The sequence below is a fragment of the Halyomorpha halys genome, unplaced genomic scaffold (assembly GCF_000696795.3).
Source record: "Halyomorpha halys isolate HHAL.00 unplaced genomic scaffold, Hhal_1.1 Scaffold452.1, whole genome shotgun sequence".
Taxonomy (NCBI): Eukaryota; Metazoa; Arthropoda; class Insecta; order Hemiptera; family Pentatomidae; genus Halyomorpha; species Halyomorpha halys.
In genome coordinates, this window is record NW_027113202.1 from 867,039 (window position 1) to 881,189 (window position 14,151).

A 14,151-nucleotide genomic window follows, 5' to 3' on the forward strand; every position below is an offset into this window, starting at 1 on the left:
TCCTAATGAGCCAATAAAGGCACCTTCTTAGTCAATTAATACAACCTTCATCCTTCAGATGATACTGTTCGTATTGAAATATATAAAAATATATAAACAATTCACCTACAATTAAAACCAGAGCAGTTAACAAAACCAAACTAGACATTCCATATAATGAATTTGTTATCAAGGTGAAAATTTTAACTTTAATAAAGAGAAAATGGCAAGGAAATAACAAATATAAATATTGACCTTGAAAATATGTTTGACACCATTCAGAATAAAAAATGTTCTATAATAAGTAACCAAATGACAAATAACAAGAACAAACAGTTTACACATAAAAACTAATAGAGATCTTAAAGACTTAAACAATTTCTTAAAAGCTAACAAGGACATCATTATAATTAGTTCAGATAAAAAGGAAAAAACTGTTATCGATAAAAAAGTTGTACCGTCGTTCTCTCTCCTTCCTCAACTACTTCTGATATGCGTAGGTGATCTACAAAGTGTTTACAATTATGTAAATATAATATGCTTATATTTACATTCGGTAATAAACATAGCTGTTCCATGATCATCAACAATATTTCCATATCACTTTGAAATTCTATAACAAAATTTATTATTATTCTTGATCGAAACTGTCTGTGCATTATAGAGATAATCAGAAATGACATGCACACACGCACTTTAGATTGACAAGAAACTATTCTAAATTAATATATTAAATTAAAAATTAAATTACTAAATTAAAGAATATAAACAATTAAAACAACTGAAGAATTTAATACAAAAAAGATGTAGCGCCAATTTTTCGGAAATCTGTAAAAAAAAGTCTGACAATTATAAATTCTAAGTTATCTAAAAATCGTTTTTGATCAATTTTTTTCTATTGCACTTATAGACAAGGTAATATTTTTGGTCAAATATATAACTAGATTTTTGCGGGTTTTTTTTCTCTTATTCTTTTGCTTTCCTCTTTAGTGCCTCTCAGCGTAGAGGAGCATTCAGCCAGGAATTCCACTCTTCCCTATTTCTCGTTAGGTTCCTAGCCTGTCGGATGTCCTCCCCCTTCTCCCTACAGAGTCACTCATGTAGTCGAGATATGACATCCCAGGGCGGCCTCTAGGTATTCTGCCATCTGGGACATAGTCCATCCTCTTTAAAGGATCTCTGTGGTCGTCCTTCCTGATAACATGGCCGAACCACTTCAGCTTCCAGCTTCCAGGACCGCTTTCAGTGGGACTATGTGCTACTTCTGACGAATCCTTTCATTTGGAACTCAGTCCCTCCTTGTTTTTCCAACCATCCTTCGCAAAAATTTCATTTCGGCATCGGCGATTCTTTATAATATCAAATATCCTATCTATATTATGAAATATTTATTTTTTAAACTATTTTGGATTTTACGTTTTATTTATTAGTCCCCAATGTAGACATTTAATGATTTTTTTATCTCAATAAAATTCAAATTTCTCACCTTCAGAGATATTAGTATTCATGCTGAATTTGGTAGATTTTAAAGTAAAATTTTAATTACCAAACTTTTCACAATTTGAAGCGGGTTTTTTGCTCTCGGATTTCACAACTGTTAAAATTTTCAATTTAATAGAAGAAAGTTTGAAACATTCCTAATCCTCGTATTGCGATGCACCTTACAAGATACTTATATACAAAAACGGCTTATTACAAAATAATTAAATAATTAATTCATAGAATTATTAGACCAATCTAAGATAAATGCAAAGTTAAAATATGTATGGATTCAAACAACCATCAATAATCCCCCGGGTCCCCTTACTTCTATAATAGATACTTTAAGCTGAAACGAGAATGAAGTACACTTGCTTAAAGATAAATAGAGTAGTTTATCACTGGTATACATAAAAAGAGATGTACTTAAAAAAAAAACTCTGTTATAATATTTTTTTAAAAAGTTTTTTGAAGTAAGAATATTGACTAATCCATCATTTATTTTTATTGATATCCCAAAGCTTTTCTGAAAATTAGTTCTTTAATCTGAAGGACCCCCGTTTGTTTAAAGTGCCCAGTACCCTCACTTCATTAAATTCAGCTCTGCAATCAGCTTATAAGAAACTCTTTGAATGGAAGGAAAATTTCCCCACATCATCCACGCCACTTAGGAAGGTCACAGATACAATTACAGTCAAAGTGTAAACGATCTTCTTACATCATTCGAAATATCACTTATCTTCGTTTGGAACAAGAGAATTAGAGATCGGATAATTCGGCAAATAGCTCCATAGAGAGGATAAAACACATAGAATTATTTCGGAATGTATCATTGCAAAATATTTAATGAGAGTTTGGTCCTGCGCATTGACTCTTATTACTGCCGATAACTAGGACTTCTGATTAACCCAGGTTACGAAATTCATAATCCAGGTTACAATCATGGACACGAAAGGCGATATAATAGGGTATTACTAAAACCAACATGTTTATCGGAAGGAAAAAGTGGCTAAAGGAAATAGTAGATTAGAAAATAACTACGTTATTTATTAGTCAGTTCCAAAACGCAATAAATATAACCTAGCTTAGTTAGACGGTTAATTCCAATTATGCTAACCTTTGAATGAAACGTAAGTCAGCGCAAGACTTTGTCCCACCTATCGAAAGGTCTATGACTTTTATTTCAGGTAATATATTGCTTATTTACCACGATAGGGGCACAAAAAAACCGTAGTATTTAAAGATAGTTCCGTTGGCTGGAGATGCTTTTTATCAAGTAAGATAACTTTGGGACTGCTTCTAGAAGGAAACCAGAAGAGAAAGATAACCCATTCTACGGTATTATTTTTGCTATAAGTCAAATACATTATAATGTTAAAAAAAAAATAATAGTTTTTCAGGCTGAGCTACCATCAAAGCCATTTGAGAATTTCATTTTATTGTTTAATTTTTTCCTCACAAGATCAAAGAAAGAAATCAAATTCATGTTACCGATGAGGAAAGGAGACTTCATGGGAAGAGGAAGACGACAGATTAGGTCTTAGTATCTCAACAATCTTCTTTTACATCAATACCAACTTCACATCAATTATTCATTTTTCTTATTGAACCATTTTTGAATGCTAATAGGTTACAATGCTGATACATAAATTATAGTTACATTTTGTTTATTTCAAAGTCATTCATCATGCTTTTTTAATAATTTTCTTACCTCAGACGTATATAATTATATAATTACATCTCTTAAATAAGTTTTTTATCATAACATTTGTCCATTAGATGTTTCTAAGAAATGAAGGTCTCATTCGACGTTTTATTTTATATTCCCGGTTCTAAGTTCTTTACAAAGGTTCAGCTATTACTGTTTTGAAACCCTTCTAATGTTTCATGTAGATTAGAGGAGTCGTTGAGGTTATTGCAGTTTTTGGTTAATATTGCGCAAATTCTGAATAAAAAAAATTTTTTTTGATTAGCATGGAAGCTCATATTTTAGGGTTTCTTGAGATGCGAAAAACGACAATTTCTCTAAGAAAAAAAATATATATAAGACTTGAGTGTCGGTCGAAATTATTTAAATACTGTCTTCTTATCATGACATTGAGAGGTATTAATCAACCAATCGATTTAATTTCTGATTTTTTAATATTTTTTTATATTGTGAATTGTTAAACTATTTTTTTTTTAATTTGAAATTTGACAAAGCTTTTTAGTGTCCCGATCAAACAATATTTTTTCAGACTGGTTCAAACAAAATATAATTGGCAAATAGGTACATAATACTTAGATAGGATTGGACAAGATAAAATATAATTTGAATTTAATAAAAAATCCGATTTACGGGTTATTGAGGCAACTGAACACAAATCTGACTTGCTTTAGTGCGACTTTTTTTCTTTTTTTTTTTTTAATTTTGTTTCCATTTAAACTCATATCGTTGCATTGTTTGAATAATGCCATATCGGACAAGCAAACAATTATTTTATTTTGTATTTGACGTATTTCAAAGATTACAGTTACTTTTTGACAACCACAACAGCTTTAGAACAGCTTATAGAGAGATCATAATAGAGAAAGAAAATCACTGTTTTTTTTTTCTCTGATGTGTCACTACTGATGCAAAGCTGCGATATAATGAAATTTTACTTCTGAAAACAAATCGATTGGTATATAAATACCCCACTATGTCATAATAATAGAGCACAGTATTGAAATACTGACCAAACAAAGTGAGGTGAAATATTTTTTCATTGGGAAAGAAAGTTGATATTGGTTTTTCACAACCTCAAAAAATTGTTAAATATGAATTTTAAGAGTAGTAATTTTTTTTTTTAACAATTATGAGAGTTGGAACAGTCTAGCTTGACCACCTATTAATCAATCGCCATTAGACTGCTAGGCCAGCTAAGTTGAGAGTAAATGATCCTTTTAAACCATCAATGTGCATTAAAGTCGCCACAAAACGTTTTACATACGACGTCCTTGGTATGCCCTGTGTCACGTCCATATCCATTTTTCCAATTGAACACCTACTTGAAGACGCTGTTTACGATGGTCACCCCCGGTAGTCCTCCATTAGTTGGCTAGGATCATCGATCACTCCCTTAAAAGCTTTGACACGCAGCTGGGTCAGAGGAGTAACAAGATTATAATTGTTGGTTGGCTTGTATCCAAACTGGTTCGCTGAGTGCCAAACTTCTCTTAACAAATGATCGATAGCGAGAATGAAAAGCGTAGGTGAAAGTTGTTCTCCTTGCGTTCATCGATTGTTTTTGAACTCTTTATGCTAATGCGTATTTTAATTTAGTATTAATAAAATAGCACTGTTATAACAACCTCCAAATGTCTTGAGTATGAGAAAAAAGAAAAGAATTTTAAATTAATTTTCTTCTACAGGTTACACGTGTTTGCTTACTGATTAAACGACTCGGGCAGTTTCTCAAGTTTCTATGTAATCTCAATTAAAGAGCTGAGCGAAATAACATGTTATCAGTGGCGTACTTAGAACATTTGAAGAAATTATTTTATCTAATAATAAAGTCTAGAGATTTAATAATAACTTTCTGATCTAATAAAAATTTTTGTTCTTCGGTATTTTTAACTTTAAAAAAAATATTCAAAAGCTATGATTGAGGTAATAGCTGGAGTAAGGGCGTTTGTTAGAAAAACATGTTCTTATAAACCAAAATATGAAGCTTTGTAAATATGTAACAATATATGGAACCATCTCTCATATATTATGGTATTGATATTCAATACTGGCAATAACTGATATACAGCTGTGAAGGGTGAGGTGCAGCATCCAGTACGAAACGAAAAATATAACAGTCATTTTACAAGTTTTTAAGAGAAAAAAACGTTTTACAACATTCCATTCCCTGTTACCAGTAGTCAAAGAAGCAGTATGGCTTACAAAGAAGAAAATCAAACTTGATCTAGAAAGACTGAAGCCAAGACTAACTTATTATTATTACTTATTTATTTTCTTTTATCTCAATTTTTTTTAGTATATAAGTCAGTAATTTATTTTACTAATTCTATAAATATTAAATTTTTGTTTGTTACTTTTTTGTCTTTTTCATTCCTCCAGTACATGTTTATTATTACTATTTCATAAACATATTATTTTGATGTTTTTTATTACTTTATTATTTATATTAATTAAAATCACTTAATAATTATAACATTGTAAATAGTTATTTGTGAATTTTTGCTCAAGACTAAAACTCTATGTTAACAATTCTTAAAATCAAATCTAGATGTTGTTCCAAAGCTTATAAGCCGATCACAGGTTAAGGAAAATACTTGATTTTATGTCGATAGTCGGTTTTATTTCGTAGAAGGTTGCCAAATAAGAAAAGCAGGTCGAACGGTCTTTTCCTCAAGAACACAAAAAATTAATTTTCATTATGTATTAAAAAAAAAAAGAAAAAACAGGCCTAGCAGACACAGCTTATTCAGAAATTTCTTTTCTAAATGGTTTTATTTACTTTCACTATTGTTGATTCACAATAGTGAAAGTAAATAAATATTTTATCGAATTTTAGCACATCTCCGATTACCCTATCAAGCTGAACTTTAGTACAAATACATAAATGCGGTGATAATGCAATATGATATAGTCAGGTGGTGCAGCAGCTTTTCAGAGCGACGCAGTCGGTTTTGACGAAAATTTGTACGAACAAATCTTATAAAACTGTGATAGATTCTTCTAATTAGGGCCACTCGTTTTCATTCATTCCAAAGATACGTTGGCAAATATTTATGAGAAACAAAATGAATGCCGAGGTTTCTAAAAATGCAAAAACAGGAAAAAAGGGTTTCGAAAAGCAAACGTAATTTTTCCAGTAACCACAATAAAGTATTAAGTATAAAGGAGAGTATAAATATATTAAGGATGATGCTGCACTGTATCTAATTTTCGAAAATTGAATTATTCCTGTGAATGGGGATGATATTTTCTTACTTTCACCTTGGAACAATAACAACTTCCATAAAAGTTAATCATATGATTTCTCATTAGATAATCAGTAGATTTTGTTTTAAAAATATTCATATAATACATTTCTTAATTTATTCTCTCAAAACTTTGAATTTGTAATATTCCACCTTTATCCACTCATTACGTCTTCAATAAATTGAAAAAATATAGTAAAACCTATAGCTGTCTACACATATTTGTCCATTGATCACAGTACTGACCCAAATCCGCAAGATCAGCCTTCACAGGATCGCCCAATCCCTCTGAAGATCACCAGTCGGCTCAATGCTAATTCATTTTTTAAAGATTTTTTCGTTACTAAGCCAAAACATTTTACATATTCAACCGTTCGATTCCCTCATACCCAATGAAAAGAAACTTTAAACCTTGGGGATAATTTTATATTGTACAACTCATATTGAAGAAGATTATAAATAAAAATGTTCAGGCATCAAATCCCACTTGACTCCTCAAAATATTTTCAATTTGCTCACAGTGTTTTATTTGCAGACATTATCAACGATAATTTGGGTTTCAAGTAAATCTTCATTGCCCTCAGATGTAAAGAATTAGAAAGCTAACAAATATATAGCCTTATAAACAGTTTATTTATTATTAATGTTTTGGTTATACCCCGCATAATATAATCTCTGTACTGAACCTGCTGCCCCAATTCTAATATTGCAGTCTTGGGAGAAAATATCCTTTTTCGGATCTAACAATCATTACAAAACCTTATCGGTTTCGCAACCACGTAGTACAGTAGGTACAGAAGCACAATAATTTCGTAACTCTGAAATTGATAGTTCATTTTAACTTTTATGTTTAACCAGTGACGCAGCTGGAAGAGAAGCACTGGGATCTCTTGAAGTCCCGCTGTGTGTTTCTCTCGGGGGTAGCGAGGCTTGGGTCCACAGATTCCCCTGCAGAATGTAAATATTGCATATAGGTGTAAATGTGTATTCATTTTATTGTTACCTACATTTAATTTTTTTTTTTTGATAGTACACACATTATTATTTTTTATTTGATCAGTTTTATTTTATTATATTTTTGATAAATATTTTTGCAGATCATGAAAGTATTTTCTTTTATTTATGTATTTCTTTATTATTATTAATTTTAATTCAGTGTGTTTTTCTCTTAATTTGTTATCAATTAGATTTTTTCTTTTTGTATGTTTTTTTCTTTCTTTGTTCTTTAATTTCTGTACAAATGAATGAATATTTGAGCACTAATACTTAATTTCCTAAATTCGTTGCAGATTGTACTAATTCTCTTCTATAAATATTATATTTTACAAATAAAAAAACATTTTTGTTTATAAGTAACAAGATATAGAAAGCTAGTTAAAACTATAATCCTGTGTCTACTGTTTCCCATTATTTATACTCTCTAACAGTTATTTTTTAATTAATATTTCATTTCTGTTAGATATCTCGTTAGAATGGTATACAGAAATACTGTACATGAAAGTTCAATTACGAAGCCAATACACAACGACCCACAAACAATTTTCATTTACCTTTCTTGGAAACATTTACTACAATATTTTACACAATTCCTTATTAGCTTATTTTGATATAATTACAACTCAAAAATTACCGCTATTGGTACAGAGCATGGGATAATTATACGGGAGATTATTGAAAAGAGATGAACTAACATATCCCAAATCCATTATGAAATTGAACACTGTCCAAATACATTAGCGGAGCCGAACCGACTAGGAACCCATAAATCTCCAGAGGTATCTTTTCATCAAGGCTCCCTGGAAGACTGTTGTGCAAGAGGGTAGCTCCAAACCAAATCAGACTCCAGCAGTGATACTTACGTAAATAAGGTCTTAAGGTTAGACTGCCACATTCATCAATACACTTATGATTTGGCATTAAGGTTAGACTCTTTCACAATAACAACTAGCTCTCTGGCCCATGCTGGGAGCTAGTTTCCTACCGACATGAAAAACTCATTCACATATCCTATATTTTATGGCAATAACCCAACTGTCGTTAGCAGGGCTACATTATTGTTAGTGTTCGCTATTATTTACGAGACTTATTTTATATCTACCCTATTAATAATTGAAATATGATAATAGAGTAAGTTTTGAAATATTTTGACTTCTTAAATCACCATGTCTGAATCATATGAAATGCGATTTGTAAATAGAACGCGTATTTTATAGGCAATGCTGACTTTGATCCCGATTTGGCTCCATTTATAAAATTAAATACCAATTTTAAAAAAAATTGATGAATCAATATATAGTATACAATTATTTTCTTAAACTTTTTTTGAAATATTACTAAAATAATAATCTCCCAGACTCATGTGTATTGAGTAAAAGTCTATACGTATTCAATCATGCCATAAATGCAATTTAAATTTAATAAAACAATATAAATATAAATTTAAATTAAATAAATAACGATAGTAATACCACAATATAAGCACATCTAAAAAAATAAAATAAAAACAACTAAAGTAAAGGAAATTAGAATTAAGTAAGCAAAATAAATTAACTTAAACATAACCTAACCTATATAAAATGTTTACATTCTGCACAAAGGAGCCTGAACCTAGCTCTACAGCCTAAATGTGGATAGCAAGGTAGTACTCCATTTATATTATTTTAAAAAGTTCTGTGGGAATAAACAGATACATTAGTTTTAATAGAGACTTGGCAAAAACCTTTCAAAAAATCAAGAATATTTCATTTGTCTTCCTATCTGTTCGTAGCTAGTAAGGATGAAAAACTTTGTTCAAAAGAGGATATTGCATATCTCATTGTTTCAGGGTCATTTAAGCTGTTCTGCCATATGCAGGATTCTCTTATAGTTTGCAATTTGCCTCCCAATCATTACGGAAATGTATGTCAATGCTAGCACTAATAAAGCAAAACGGCGTGGATTTGTAATCCTTTGGTTAAGAAACCTATTTTAACCTGAGTGAGAGAATCGAGTTTTCATAATGGAAATCACGACAAAAGAAAAGTCATCTTGCCGCTGGCTGCTAAGATGACGTCTCAACTTCCTCAGCTACAAAGGCCTCAATGGATGACGCCTTTAATTTTTGGAATACGAAATTTTGATGTGTAGATATGTTTGATTTCTCTCAAAGTTTAAACAACTCTACAATAACTAGTATGGTACCACGATTACAGCGATATATAAACTATAAGCATAAGTTGTACGATAAAAATCCCATCGCTTCCATTAAAAAAGTTTTTTTTCGATTACGTTTAATTACATGGGGTCTATGAAACCTAAGAAAACGGAATGCCTGAACAAAAGAGAAAATAAATAGGAAGGTGATAGAATGAGGGTAACAGGTGGGACGATTCCCGCTGATTTGTGGGACTGGTTTGGGAAAATAGGACGGGCCACCGGGATCGTCAATGATGGCTCAATTCCCGATGACCATCGCCAGCGGAAGGCGGAGGTGTGATGGATCAGCTACCCATTCTCCAGCAATGTTTTCAATCCAGCAAACGGGTTCAATTTAGCCAAGTCCATCAATTCAGTATCCTTATTAGCGGTAAACCAGACTGACTGCAAGGCCGAAAGAAACAAATGGTTTCAAAGTCCAATTACTGCTCAAGTATATCAGAGCAAAAATAAAAAAATATATACTCTAAATGAATCTAGATAAAATAAAATTAATTAGACCATTCCTTAATTCTAAATTATATTCCTACTAGAAAATTACCTTTTAAAAAAACGAGTATTGGCGGGCGTTCTGAAAACTTGAAAAAATCCAGTAAATGTATAATTAGAGGCCAGATTTAAAATGTTGTAAACGGCATTTTTTTTTTTTATAAATATGTTTTATTTAAATTAATTACTTCATTCCTTGCACCGCTAAAACCAGCAGGTCTTGTGTTCTGTACTTGGTAAAGAATTATTAGCAATGGTTATAACATAAAGGCGATTAAGACCAGATGTTTTGTGCTGGACTAAATGTGTTTTTAATTGTTACCTCAAATCATTTTAAATCATATTTCTAAGTATTAAATAAATTGGGGGCTAAACAATTAATTAAAGTTTAGGAAAACATTGATTTTATTATAAAAACGTTTCTTTCATATTAAATAATACAGGTTTTATATAAAAAGAAATCCTGAATTTAAATATGGCCTTGATGCAGATTTATCACAATATTTTAGGAAATCATAGATTTTCAATGAAGGAACACATGACTTGGTCAATCAGGCAAAGATAAAAAAATCGACATTTTTTAACAAAACAGGATAGTTAATTCAGGTTTTTTTAATCTGGTTTTAAATAATTTTACAAAAAAGAAAACTTTAGAGGACCATCTATACACAACATTAAAAAAAAAGATTTTTTTTTTAAATTGATTTTCCACGTCTTCTCACATTGTTTCGAAACAAAAACAGTAATACTAATTTCAAATTTTAATTTGGTTATGTAACCAAATTTTCAAAAATACCCCTATCATTATCGATTTTGCAACTATAATTACATAACAAGGAAGTAGAACTTCCTCTAAAGATCTACTATCTATACTATCCAAACTAAAGAAACGAAAGTTCGATCAGAATTTTTATTCTCTATCCGAATAAAATTAATTGCACTTGGTACAGTTTCCACAACCAAGACTGAAAGCAGGCGGACGCAAAAGCAGTAGGTGGTTCCACATCTCATTAAACAATTTATTTACCATCTGTATACACAATAAAAAAAAATACGGGGTAATTAATTTCTGCATTCATTAACATTCTATTGAGTTAGATACAAGGTGAATATTTAAATTTCTTCTTTTAATTTGTTTGCCTAAGTAAACGGATTCCAACACATGTTCTTATCAAATAACGTTTTCACCTGAAATTTAATTTTACCGCAAAAGAAATACTGGCAGTACCTCTAAAACAACGTTTTCGAGCGTGTTAGAAAATAACAATATACGACGAACAAACAATCTAAGACGAACATGATCTATCAATTTTACAAATTTTAATAAATTAGAAAAATTTAGTTTTCATTGATTTTTAAATTTAAAATTGCTAGAAATATTCGCTAGGCAATTTTTAACGAATATATTTTATTTAAGATTTATAAGTCATATTTGAGATCACGTGGCTTCAGCTGTTTCTCGCCTTTTTTTCCCGTCCTTGCCAAATTCATTGAATTCGACGGATAGTATTTAGTTAAGAATCTGTTTTTTTTTTTTGTACTTCAATACACTCCTTACTATTGATTTTCGGACGAATGAAGATTAAGGTATCTATAAACAACCACCTTTCCCTAACCATCTAATCTATTTAAAAAAAATTTTTCTCATCATAGTGAAGTTTATATACGTTACTATATTATAATAATAGTAACAGTAATAAAACTAATAAGAGTGTTAGTTCATAACTACAAGAAAAACGCCTCAAATTACAATTGGACTACTTTTAGTGATATTATAATAGTTAAAAAGTACAAGACAGAATTGTAAAAGTTAACGACATTGTAACAAATAAAAAATACAGGACTATTAATATTATTTGAACTTTATTGTGAAACAGGACCCCAGATGATTTGAAAAAATAGTTGGAAATATCAAATACTTTTATAAATAAAGAAAAAAGGCGTCTACCTACAAACCATGTTTATATAAATCATCCGGTAAAGTTTTAAAAAGAAATGCTATCATTTAGCAAATTGCCTTTTATTTAGCAACCAGCTTCGAAAGATACATCGGAGTTCTTATTGTAAGTTGGTATGAATGTATTTATGCTTAGTTATGTTTTGTTTTATTACTTAATTATTTATTTGATATATATCTATTAATATGGGAGGCGGATAGCTCAGTGGTAAGGCACTGTGCTACAAACTCTGAGGACCCGGGTAAGAATCTGGCTGTGGCAGATAATTATTTCCTGTTTCACTGCAGCCGTAAGTCAGCTCTGTGGCTACGAGGGTCCTATAATTCTGACTAAATCAACTTTTTTGCACAACCGTTGGTCTAGTATCAATACTTCCTTAATACACCCCTGACTGTTGATGGGTTGTGGCAATACAGATTTAATTAAATTTTTTTAATATCTATAAATATTTCTGATTTACATGACATAATTTAATAATACGCAATAAAATCAAACGAAGAAACGTTTATAATAAATAAATATTAAATATTTGATAATTAAGGGTAAATTAGGAGAAAGTAAACGACCCTAACCTATTTTTATTACCAAGAATTATTTAAAATTTAATAAGATCAACTTCAAGTGTAATCTTTATCCCTCCGTAATGTTCGATAAAGCAGACAGATCTGGAGCAGTTAAAAATGGAATTAATTAAATCAGAACCACTTTCAGCATGCAACCTTCCCTCGGAACTTGACCAAAACACATTTAGCCAAGATCGCAGAAGTTGTTAAAAAAATATATAAATAAAATAAAAAATGTGAGCTCACTAGAGTATATAGCTTCTTGATCAAGGCAACTTTTGCTAATTCCAATTTTTTTTCGACATTTTTAACGAAACCATATCTTTTTTAAATAGCTAATTAGCTTAAAGTAAAATATATTACTTACATCACCACTGTAAGGCTCATGATAACGTACCTGAAAATAAACAATAAAGTGAATTAAAATTTAAAGTATATAACAAGAGAATAACAGTAATGAAATATTTTCCAAAAATTAAATCAATATTATAAATATTCTACTACTAAAGGAGAAGCAAGTAATTTTCCAGGTTTAATAGATTAAATAATAACAAATTTTAACAGGATGTTAATTAGATAAATAACACATGTTGGTCAAGACCTATAACTTGTCATAAAAAAAAAATAATAATAATAAGTTTAAAAAAATTAGAAATCATTTATTTTGAAAACGAACACGATTTGTTCTTAAAACTCAAAATAATATAAATACATGTGTTATTATTAATTGTTAAAAATATTAATAATTTTTTAATGCTTTTGGGACAAAAATAAGAGATAGGTTATTGAATCCCACTTGAAACTATAATCTCCTATCATCACATTCGCAGTTGTATATTTTGTTTTTATTTCTTATAAGAGTGAATAACCTTTATCTAGTTTATTGATGTTGAAAAAAGATTATGAATTCTATTCTTTATCTCATAACAACCGAAATTTTGATAGTGTGATATATATCTTGTCTCTCTTCTAAACGAGATTCAATATGATGACATTTTTACGGTAGTATTTCACTATTATTATATTCAGATCAATGATTAATTAAATAGGTAGACAACAAAAACTTTAATTCGACAGTTTTGGAGTTACTTATATGTTTTTTGTATTACAGGAGCAATTTGGGATTAGAGCTTTAACACCTGGAGGAGAAGAACTAACAGTGGATTGCATGCAGTGACTGATCAGTCAATATCTCATAATATGAAGGCAAAGAGCTTGAGATGGGAGAGGCATGTGGCTCAAAGCAATCCATCAGGACGCCTCGACACAACAATGAATGCTAGTATAGTTGGAAAAAAGACCAAGTGGGAGGCCAAAAAAAACCAGATGGATAGACAGAATCGACAAAGATGCGAAAGAACTGCATGCAGCAAACTGGACAGCTGTACCCCAAGACTGACAGGCGCGGAGTAGACTGTTTCCTGTGGCCAAACATCTACAAGGCTTAAAGAGATAAAAAACAAAAAATAAAATGTTTTTGGAAACAATTTTGAATGAATACCGTTTTATTACATGGTTCAATAAGTTTTTTCGTA

General features: G+C 30.4%; 1 protein-coding gene across 1 annotated transcript in view; it reads right to left on the bottom strand.

The window, feature by feature from the left end:
* Positions 1–13,011, bottom strand: part of LOC106682931 (Krueppel-like factor 3) — a 310,001-nt gene extending 296,990 nt beyond the window's left edge. The window contains exon 1 of the mRNA XM_067050796.1: positions 12,984–13,011. The gene's annotated coding sequence lies outside the window, so the exon portion shown is untranslated. The remainder of the gene's footprint in view (positions 1–12,983) is intronic.
* Between the last annotated feature and the right edge of the window lie 1,140 nt (positions 13,012–14,151).